The sequence below is a fragment of the Salmo trutta genome, chromosome 35, assembly GCF_901001165.1.
Source record: "Salmo trutta chromosome 35, fSalTru1.1, whole genome shotgun sequence".
Lineage (NCBI taxonomy): Eukaryota > Metazoa > Chordata > Actinopteri > Salmoniformes > Salmonidae > Salmo > Salmo trutta.
Genome location: NC_042991.1, coordinates 3,527,945 through 3,540,119, shown reverse-complemented (window position 1 = coordinate 3,540,119; position 12,175 = coordinate 3,527,945).

Sequence of the window (12,175 nt, the reverse complement as noted above, 5' to 3'; positions counted from 1 at the left end):
GGTGTAGAAGCACAGTGGCTAGGAAAAACTCCCTAGAAAGGGCGGAACCTAGGAAGAAACATAGAGAGGAACCAGGCTATGAGGGGTGGCCAGTCCTCTTCTGGCTGTGCTGGGTGGAGATTATAACAGAACCAAGATGATCAAATGTTCATAGATGACCAGCAGAGTCAAATAATAATAATAACAATGGTTGTCGAGGGTCCAACAGGTCAACACCTCAGGAGTAAATGTCAGTTGGCTTTTCATAGCCGATCATTCACTCTACCGCTCCTGCTGTCTCCAGAGAGTTGAAAACAGCAGGTCTGGGACAAGGTAGCATGTCCGGTGAACAGGTCAGGGTTCCATAGCCACAGGCAGAACAGTTGAAACTGGAGCAGCAGCACGACCAGGTGGACTGGGGACAGCAAGGAGCCATCAGGCCAGGTAGTCCTGAGGCATGGTTCTAGGGCTAAGAAAAAGAAAGAAAGAAAGAAAGAAAGAAAGAAAGAAAGAAAGAGAATTAGAGAGAGCATACTTAAATTCACACAGGACACCGAACAAGACAGGAGAAATACTCCAGATAGAACAGACTCAAATCAAATCAAATGTATTTGTCACATACACATGGTTAGCAGGTGTTAATGCAAGTGTAGCGAAATGCTTGTGCTTCTAGTTCCGACCATGCAGTAATATCAAACAAGTAATCTACCAATTCCACAACAACTACCTTGTACACACAAGTGTAAAGGAATTAATATGAATATGTACATAAAAATATATAAATGAATAATGGCCGAATGGCATAGGCAAGATGTAATAGATGGTATGGAGTACAGTATATACATATGAAATTAGTATTGTAGGGTATGAAAACATAAAGCAGCATTGTTTAAGGTGGCTAGTGATACATTACATCAGGATGGCAAGATGCAGTAGATGATATAGAGTACAGTATATACATATGAAATGAGTAATGTAGGTTATGAAAACATTATATAAATGTTGGTCCCGTGTGGCTCAGTTGGTAGAGCATGGTGTTTGCAACACCAGGGTTGTGGTTTTGATTCCCACGGGGAACCAGTACAGAAAAACAAATGTTTGAAATGTATGCATTCACTACTGTAAGTTGCTCTGGATAAGAGTGTCTGCTAAATGACTAAAATGTAAATAAAGTGGAATTGTTTAAAGTGGCTAGTGATACATCAAGATGGCAAGATGCAGTAGATGGTATGGTGTACAGTATATACATATGAGATGAATAATGTAGGTTATGTAAACATTATCTAGTGTCAAGTGATAAATTGATTACATCAATTTTTCCATTATTAAAGTGGCTTGAGTTGAGTCATTATGTTGGCAGCAGCCACTCAACGTTAGTGATGGCTGTTTAACAGTCTGATGGCTTTGAGATAGAAGCTGTTTTTCAGTCTCTCTGTTCCAGCTTTGATGCACCTGTACTGACCTCGCCTTCTGGATGTTAGCGGGGTGAACAGGCAGTGGCTCGGGTGGTTGCTGTCCTTGATGATCTTTTTGGCCTTCCTGTGACATCGGGTGGTGTAGGTGTCCTGGAGGGCAGGTAGTTTGCACCCGGGGATGCGTTGTGCAGACCTCACTACCCTCTGGAGAGCCTTCCGGTTATGGGCGGAGCAGCTGCCGTACCAGGCGGTGATACAGCCCGACAGGATGCTCTTGATTGTGCATCTGTAAAAGTTTGTGAGTGTTTTTGGTGACAAGCTGAATTTCTTCAGCCTCCTGAGATTGGAGAGGCGCTGCTGCTGCGCCTTCTTCACCACGCTGTCTGTGTGGGTGGACCATTTCAGTTTGTCCGTGATGTGTACGCCGAGGATTACTTAGTTCTTTTCGTATGATGTACCCAATGATTAATGAAAACTTGCTATGTCCTCGTTGTGATTTTATGGACGTGTTTGGTGCGTCTTGTCTATACACTTGTAATATTTGTGAAATGCATATTGTTATGTTTGGTAGCACTTTTTTATTTTTCCTTAGCCTCCAACTCCTTTCCATATGTGGAACGGATGTGGGTGGGGCTAGGTCTACATAGAGGTGCTGTTTTCGAAAATTCACAAAAGCTCTGACGAAGGCCGTTGGGCCGATACGTAAGCTTAATAAATACCAGTGATACTATCAAGATCAGTGTGCGGTTTCTTTCATCCTGTTTTAATTGCTTTAATTGTTGCCATGCACCTGCAACAAGACTGCTCAGATGTGCGAGTGCCTTTTGAATCTTACGCCGAGGAACTTAAAACTCTCCACCCTCTCCACTACTGTCCCGTCAATGTAGATAGGGGGCTGCTCCCTCTGCTGTTTCCTGAAGTCCACGATCATCTCTTTTGTTTTTTTGACATTGAGTGCGAGGTTATTTTCCTGACACCACACTCCGAGGGCCCTCACCTCCTCCCTGTAGGCCGTCTCGTCGTTGTTGGTAATCAAGTCTACCACTGTAGTGTCGTCTGCAAACTTGATGATTGAGTTGGATGTGTGCATGGCCACGCAGTCATGGGTGAACAGGGAGTACAGAAGAGGGCTGAGAACGCACCCTTGTGGGGACCTAGTGTTGAGGATCAGCGGGGTGGAGATGTTGTTACCTACCCTCACCACCTGGGGGCGGCTCGTCAGGAAGTCCAGGACCCAGTTGCACAAGGCGGGGTCGAGACCCAGGGTCTCGAGCTTAATGACAAGTTTGGAGAGTACTATGGTGTTAAATGCTGAGCTGTAATCGATGAACAGCATTCTTACATAGCTATTCCTCTTGTCCAGATGGGTTAGGGCAGTGTGCAGTGTGATGGTGATTGCGTCGTCTGTGGACCTATTGGGTCGGTAAGCAAATTGGAGTGGGTCTAGAGCATCAGGTAGGGTGGAGGTGATATGGTCCTTGACTAGTCTCTGAAAGCACTTCATGATGACGGAAGTGAGTGCTACAGGGCGGTAGTCATTTAGCTCAGTTACCTTAGCTTTCTTGGGAACAGGAACAATGGTGGCCCTCTTGAAGCATGTGGGGACAGCAGACTGGGATAAGTATTGATTGAATATGTCTGTAAACGCACCAGCCAGCTGGTCTGCGCATGCTCTGAGGACGCGGTCGGGGATGCCGTATGGGCCTGCAGCCTTGCGAGGGTTAACACATTTAAATGTTTTACTCACGTTGGCTGCAGTGAAGGAGAGCCCGCAGGTTTTGTAGCGGGCCGTGTTGGTGGCACTGTATTTTCCTCAAAGCGAGCAAAACACTTGTTTAGTCTGTCTGGGAGCAAGGCATCGTGATCGGCGACGGGGCAGATTTTTCTTTTGTAATCCGTGATTGACTGTAGACCCTGCCACATACCTCTCGTGTCTGAGCCCGACTCCACTTTGTCTCTGTACTGACGCTTAGCTTGTTTGATTGCCTTGCGGCGGGAATAGCTACACTGTTTATATTCGGTCATGTTTCTGGTCACTTTGCCCTGATTAAAAGCAGTGGTTCGCGCGTTCAGTTTTGCGTGAATGCTGTGCATTAATCCACGGTTTCTGGCCCCCTGACAGATAAACTATTGCAGCATAAATACCAGAGGCTGAGACAGGAGCGGTTGGGAAACACTGTGGCCCCGTCCGACGATACATTTACATTTACGTAATTTAGCAGACGCTCTTATCCAGAGCGACTTACAAATTGGTGCATTCACCTTATGATATCCAGTGGAACAACCACTTTACAATAGTACATCTATATATTTTTTGGGGGGGAGGGTAGGGGGAGGAGGGTTAGAAGGATTACGTAATCCTATCCCAGGTATTCCTTAAAGAGGTAGGGTTTCAGGTGACTCCGGAAGGTGGTGATTGACTCCGCTGCCCTGGCGTCGTGAGGGAGCTTGTTCCACCATTGGGGTGCCAGAGCAGCGAACAGTTTCGACTGGGCAGAGCGGGAACTGTGCTTCCGCAGAGGTAGGGAGGCGAGCAGGCCAGAGGTGGATGAACGCAGTGCCCTTCTTTGGGTGTAGGGACTGATCAGAGCCTGAAGGTACAGAGGTGCCGTTCCTCTCACAGCTCCGTAGACAAGCACCATGGTCTTGTAGCAGATGCGAGCTTCAACTGGAAGCCAGTGGAGTGTGCGGAGGAGCGGGGTGACGTGAGAGAACTTGGGAAGGTTGAACACCAGATGGGCTGCGGCGTTCTGGATGAGTTGTAGGGGTTTAATGGCACAGGCAGGGAGCCCCGCCAACAGCGAGTTGCAGTAATCCAGACGGGAGATGACAAGTGCCTGTATTAGGACCTGCGCCGCTTCCTGTGTGACGCAGGGTCGTACTCTGCGAATGTTGTAGAGCATGTACCTACAGGATCGGGTCACCGCCTTGATGTTAGCGGAGAACTACAGGGTGTTGTCCAGGGTCACGCCAAGGCTCTTAGCACTCTGGGAGGAGGACACAATGGAGTTGTCAACCGTGATGGCGATATCATGGAACGGGCAGTCCTTCCCCGGGAGGAAGAGCAGCTCCGTCTTGCCGAGGTTCAGCTTGAGGTGGTGATCCGTCATCCACACTGATATGTCTGCCAGACATGCAGAGATGCGATTCGCCACCTGGTTATCAGAAGGGGGAAAGGAGAAGATGAATTGTGTGTCGTCTGCGTAGCAATGATAGGAGAGACCATGTGAGGATATGACAGAGCCAAGTGACTTGGTGTATAGCGAGAATAGGAGAGGGCCTAGAACTGAGCCCTGGGGGACACCAGTGGTGAGAGCACGTGGTGTGGAGACGGATTCTCGCCACGCCACCTGGTAGGAGCGACCTGTCAGGTAGGACGCAATCCAAGAGTGAGCCGCGCCGGAGATGCCCAACTCGGAGAAGATGGAGAGGAGGATCTGATGGGTCACAGTGTCAAAGGCAGCAGATAGGTCTAGAAGGACGAGAGCAGAGGAGAGAGAGTTAGCTTTAGCAGTGCGGAGAGCCTCCGTGACACAGAGAAGAACAGTCTCAGTTGAATGACCAGTCTTGAAACCAGACTGATTTGGATCAAGAAGATCATTCTGAGAGAGATAGCAAGAGAGCTGGCCAAGGACGGCACGCTCAAGAGTTTTGGAGAGAAAAGAAAGAAGGGATACTGGTCTGTAGTTGTTGACATCGGAGGGATCGAGTGTAGGTTTTTTTAGAAGGGGTGCAACTCTCGCTCTCTTGAAGATGGAAGGGACGTAGCCAGCGGTCAAGGATGAGTTGAGCGAGGTGAGGTAAGGGAGAAGGTCTCCGGAAATGGTCTGGAGAAGAGAGGAGGGGATAGGGTCAAGCGGGCAGGTTGTTGGGCGGCTGGCTGTCACAAGTCGCAAGATTTCATCTGGAGAGAGAGGGGAGAAAGAGGTCAAAGCATAGGGTAGGTCAATGTGAGCAGGACCAGCGGTGTTGTTTGACTTAACAAACGAGGATCGGATGTCGTCAACCTTCTTTTCAAAGTGGTTGACGAAGTCATCCGCAGAGAGGGAGGAGGGGGGGGGGGGGGAGGATTCAGGAGGGAGGAGAAGGTGGCAAAGAGCTTCCTAGGTTTAGAGGCAGATGCTTGGAATTTAGAGTGGTAGAAAGCAGCTTTAGCAGAAGAAACAGAGGAAGAAAATGTGGAGAGGAGGGAGTGAAAAGATGCCAGGTCCGCAGGGAGGCTAGTTTTCCTCCATTTCCGCTCGGCTGCCCGGAGCCCTGTTCTGTGAGCTCGCAATGAGTCGTCAAGCCACGAAGCAGTAGGGGAGGAGCGAGCCGGCCGGGAGGATAGGGGACAAAGAGAGTCAAAGGATGCAGAAAGGGAGGAGAGGAGGGTTGAGGAAGCAGAATCAGGAGATTGGTTGGAGAAGGATTGAGCAGAGGGAAGAGATGATAGGATGGAAGAGGAGAGAGTAGCAGGAGAGAGTAGGGGCAGAGTGAGAAGTGTTGGAGGAGAGCGAGAGAGAAAAGGATACAAGGTAGTGGTCGGAGACTTGGAGGGGAGTTGCAGTGAGATTAGTAGAAGAACAGCATCTAGTAAAGATGAGGTCAAGCATATTGCCTGCCTTGTGAGTAGGGGGGACGGTGAGAGGGTGAGGTCAAAGGAGGAGAGGAGTGGAAAGAAGGAGGCAGAGAGAAATGAGTCAAAGGTAGACGTAGGGAGGTTAAAGTCACCCAGAATTGTGAGGGGTGAGCCATCCTCAGGGAAGGAACTTATCAAGGCGTCAAGCTCATTCATGAACTCTCCAAGGGAACCTGGAGGGCGATAAATGATAAGGATGTTAAGCTTGAATGGGCTAGTGACTGTGACAGCATGGAATTCAAAGGAGGAGATAGACAGATGGGTCAGGGGAGAAAGAGAGAATGTCCACTTGGGAGAGATGAGGATTCCAGTGCCACCACCTCGCTGACCAGATGCTCTCGGGGTATGCGAGAACACGTGGTCAGACGAGGAGAGAGCAGTAGGAGTAGCAGTGTTTTCTGTGGTAATCCATGTTTCCGTCAGCGCCAAGAAATCGAGGGACTGGAGGGTAGCATAGGCTGAGATGAACTCTTCCTTGTTGGCCGCAGACCGGCAGTTCCAGAGGCTGCCGGAGACCTGGAACTCCACGTGGTTCGTGCGCGCTGGGACCACCAGGTTAGAGTGGCAGTGGCCATGCGGTGTGAAGCGTTTGTGTGGCCTGTGCAGAGAGGAGAGAACAGGGATAGACAGACACATAGTTGACAGGCTACAGGAGAGGCTACGCTAATGCAAAGGAGATTGGAATGAAAATTAACTAAACAACTGGGGAAGCGAGAGAGCAGGGCCTCCCTCACTAAGCATTCACTGAAACACTGAAATATAACTTTTCCAACTTCCACTTTTGAAATTATAATTGATGTAAACTACAGTGGTTCAATGTTTCCAGGAATAGGCTCAAACTTAGTTTATTCAGCTAGATAACAATATACAGTATTCTTCCGTGAAACCCACCCAGTGCACCGTGTCCTATGACGCCGTAGCTAACTAGCATGCTAGCATCCAATAACACACTGTTAGCACCAATACACAATGTTATCATCAATACTTGGTTACAACAAACTACCAATGGATCATTCATGTCCGTGTCTAGTTCCTTTCATAACACAGAAGTAATTAATTACAGCATCTGTGCTGTTACGTGACACTTTCTAAGGCTTCCATTGGCTCTCTAAAGCCCTCAGAAAGCAGAATGACATGTTTCCTGTCTTTGGGCAAAGTACAGCAGCAGAGTTTGTAAGTGTGCTTTCGCCGAAAAGCTATTTTTAAATCTGACATAGCGTTTGCATAAAGGAGTTCTGTATCTATAATTCTTAACCTCTCTGGGCCAGTGGGACGCTTGCGTCCCACCTACTCAACAGCCAGTGTAATCCCGTGGCGCAATATTCAAATACCTTAGAAATGCTATTACTTCAATTTCTCAAACATATGACTATTTTACACCATTTTAAAGACAAGACTCTCGTTAATCTAACCACACTGTCCGATTTCAAAAAGGCTTTACAATGAAAGCAAAACATTAGATTATGTCAGCAGAGTACCCAGCCAGAAATAATCAGACACCCATTTTTCAAGCTAGCATATAATGTCACATAAACCCAAACCACAGCTAAATGCAGCACTAACCTTTGATTATCTTCATCAGATGACAATCCTAGGACATTATGTTATACAATAGATGCATGTTTTGTTCAATCAAGTTCATATTTATATCAAAAACCAGCTTTTTACATTAGCATGTGACTAGCATGTGACTAGCATTCCCACCGAACACTTCCGGTGAATTTACTAAATTACTCACGATATACGTTCACAAAAAACATAACAATTATTTTAAGAATTATAGATACAGACCTCCTTTATGCACTCGCTATGTCCGATTTTAAAATAGCTTTTCGGTGAAAGCACATTTTGCAATATTCTGAGTAGATAGCCCGGCCATCACAGGCTAGCTATTTTGACACCCACCAAGTGTGGTACTCACCAAACTCCGATTTACTATTAGAAAAGTTTGATTACCTTTGCTGTTCCTTGTCAGAATGCACTCCCAGGACTTCTACTTCAATAACAGATGTTGGTTTGGTTCCAAATAATCCATAGTTATATCCAAATAGCGGCGTTTTGTTCGTGCGTTCAAGACACTATCCGAAGGGTAAAGAAGGGTGACGCGCCCGACGCGTTTCGTGACAAAAAAATTCTAAATATTCCATTACCGTACTTCGAAGCATGTCAAACGCTGTTTAAAATAAATTTTTATGCTATTTTTCTCGTAAAAAAGCGATAATATTCAGACCGGGAGTTGTTGTTTTCGTTCAAAGAGAGAGAAAGTAAACATGGTGTCGGCTCGTGCATGCGCCTCCAGTCTCATTGTCCTCAGATCGACCACTTACCAAATGCGCTAATGTTTTTCAGCCATGGCCTGCAAAGCCACCATTCATCGTTCTGGCGCCTTCTGAGAGCCTATGGGAGCGTTATAAAATGTCACGTTATGCTAGAGATCCCCTGTTTTGGTTAGAGATCCGGCCGTGCAAATACTGCCCCCTATCCCCAACAGGTTAAAATAAATATGATATAAATATGAACTTGATTGAACAAAACATGCATGTATTGTATAACATAATGTCCTAGGAGTGCCATCTGATGAAGATCATCAAAGGTTAGTGCTGCATTTAGCTGTGGTTTTGGTTTTTGTGACATATATACTTGCTTTGAAAATGGCTGTGTGATTATTTTTGGCAGGGTACTCTCCTGACATAATCTAATGTTTTGCTTTCGCTGTAAAGCCTTTTTGAAATCGGACAACGTGGTTGGATTAACGAGAGTCTTATCTTTCAAATGGTGTAAAATAGTCATATGTTTGAGAAATTGAAGTTATAGCATTTTTGAGGTATTTGTATTTTGCGCCACGCGATTCCACTGGCTGTTGAATAGAGTGGGACGTTAACGTCCCACTGGCCCAGAGAGGTTAAACGTTGGCTAGCTAACAAAGTCAGTCTTGCTAGCTACACAAGTGGTCTACACAACTCGAAAGTTCAGAAAGTTAAGCATACGTTGCAAAAATCTTATTGACTAAAAATGATACAGTACTGCTAGCTGGTAGAGTTGGCTAGCTAGTGGTGGCTGCGTTTACCTTTATCTTTGATACAGAGACAACTATGTAGCTAGCTACCATTACACTAATCAAATCGTTCCATTGTAATGTATTTGGTTTCTTCAGTACTGCTAGTTGGTAAAGTTGGCTAGCTAGCAGTGGCTGTGGTGTTGTGGTGTTGACGCCGTTTGGAAAACGGCGCGAACGAACGAATACAGCTGGCTAGCTAACCTTGTTAGTTTCTCAAAGTTAGTTTCTCAAAGCTACACCTACACCTTTAGCTACACCTTTATCCTTGATGCAAAGTCAACTATGTTGCTAGCTAGCTAACATTACACTAATCAAATCGTTCCGTTGTAATGTAATGTAATTCCCCCGGACAGGGCCAAACAGGCAGGATATAACCCCACCCACTTTGCCAAAACACAGCCCCCGCACCACTAGAGGGATTTCTTCAACCACCAACTTACCATCCTGAGACAAGGCCAAGTATAGCCCACAAAGATCTCTGCCACGGCACAACCCAAGGGGGGAGGTTTGCTTGTTCAGGAGGTTCCTGAGTGGTTTGGTTTTCTCTGCCCGGTGTAGGACCTAATTTTATAAGTGGTTTACCAGGCCCATGAACCGACATAGCTCGGTCACAGTTTGAGGCCATGTCTGGGTCAGCTCTGACACCATCTCGATGATTTGTCCGAGGAACTTGACCTGTTTTTCTTTTTTGTACATTTTTATGTTGAGAGTCCAACTTGCTGCAGCCGTTCCAGAACTGCCATGAGTCGTGTGTCGTGTTGTCACTGTTTCTGTAAACACTATGATGTTGTCCATTTGACAGAGGACACCCCCCAGTCCTTCCAAGAGCTGGGACATGCGCCACTGAAAGTGTTCGGAGCATGTGGAGATTCCTAAAGGCAATCTATTGAAGTATTTTGCCGGGCACAACTGCCTACTGTGAGAGCACCTGCCACACCACACACACACTGTTTCATGTGCTGTTGTCACGCCCTGACCATAGAGATCCATTGGTTCTCTATGGTGTTTAGGTCAGAGCGTGACTAGGGGGGTGTTCCAGTCATTGTCTTCAATGTTGGTGAGTTGTATGGTTCCCAATTAGAGGCAGCTGGTAATCGTTGCCTCTAATTGGGGATCATATTTAGGTAGCCTTTTCGCCCACCTGTGTTTTGTGGGATATTGTTTTTGTGTTAGTGTGTTGAGCACTACGACTTCACGTTCATTGCATGTTCGTTGTTTTATTAGTTTCACTGTATATTAAAGATGTGGAACTTAACTCACGCTGCGCCTTGGTCCCCGTCCTTTCTGACGAGCGTGACAGCTGTGTTCTCTGTCCTCTCAGACCTGTGAGGTGGTTCTAAGAAGGGTTGTGTATCTTGGTGATATCGATTTGTAAGTTGCTAAGTTCTTGATGATATCTCTCTTGAGTGGTAAGCTTCATAAGCTAACATTACGTTGCCAGCTAGCTAACGTTAGCTGAGCTAAGTGTGATCTGTTAGTGTTGTTGTATCTCGTCTTTCCTTAAGTTTTTACTCAACCAAACGGGAAGCGAACTGTGCACTAGATTGTTAACATTGGAGATGGGTTATAGTATTTTAAGTCACTTCTGATACCATGTTGAGATGAAGAGAAGACGGACACGACATGTCGGGTTGAACATGGGACAACGAGTCATGTTTAATCTCCTATGTAGTAACACATTACCTGGGGCAGTAACACATTACCTGTGCATCTAGGCACATGCGCTAATACCACAATAGGTTTTTCTAACACTAATACAACAGCATGTGGTTGTGTGAGTGATTGTCAGACTGTTCTCCCTCTCTCTTCCACAGTTTGATAGACTACAGTATGTGATGTGTTTTGTGTCGTCATTAAAACACTACTGTGCAGCATTGACTGACCGTATCCTCCTGGTCCTGGATGTTTACCCTGTTTGTCTGCTCAGCCGTTTTGGTTCGTCCTGATTGTCATTTGATTGGTTGTCAAATGAATTACATTTAGAAATATTGGCATTGCCAAAAGGTGCCTGTGGTGACTTTCTGGATCTATAAAAGTCAACATGATTGAAGCAGCTCTAATGCATATTGTAACATTTGAAGGGTATTTCCATACCCACCAAGGCAATTTCTCTGACAGCTGAGTGAAGCATGACTTTTAAGACCATTCGAATAAACAGGGATTTAAGAATATAATTAGGAATGGGATTGATGGAATATACTATCCACCAGTACAGCACACTGTCTTCTCTCATCATCAGAGTAAAAATAGACTCTGTATCAGCAAAAATGAGAGGGCAAAGGGACATATATTAAAAAGGCCTGAGAAAATGAGATTGATAAATTAGATGCATCTTTATTTTATGTGAAGTTTTGATATGATTCAAACTCTACCCACTTCATCAGTAACCTCTCTTCCTTCCTCTCTCCTAGTTCTCTTGCTCTGTCTCTTTAACCCTATTTCTCTCCATCTCCCCTGCCCTCTTTCTTTGGAACTGCTGTATTATGACTGAGTGTACTGTGGCTGTATTGTTTTTGATGTATCGTTATGTGCAGTTTTATTTGACTGGCTCCACAGGGTAATGTGGTTATAAATCAGAGCAATGCTGCTTAAACCTGCCCTCTCTTATTATTTGGCATCACTCACCAGCCTACAGGAGCTGAGCGAACACATCCCATGCACAATCACTCACTTGTCACTATTATCCCTGTACATTGACAGCACCACTGCCTTTTATCTTGGTTGCTGGTTTGGTAAACCTCAGTACAAAAAGGCAGACAATTGTGTTGCTTGCCACTAAACAGTATCCTTTAAATATATACATTTACAATACGGTACCGTTTATCTCAATAAAAATAGCATTCCATTAAAAGTTATTTTCACATACCCACTTCCTAACCCCAATCTGTCATCTATACACAATATTCAGAGGAGATTTCTAATAGGCCTACAGTGTTACATGACTATCTTAATGACTACCTTCCACTCCTCTTTCTATTCTGGTTAGAGACCATTTGCGCTGTTCTGTGAAGGGAGTAGTACACAGCATTGTATGAGATCTTCAGTTTCTTGGCAGTTTCTCGCATGGAATAGCTTTCATTTCTCAGAAAAAGAATAGACTGT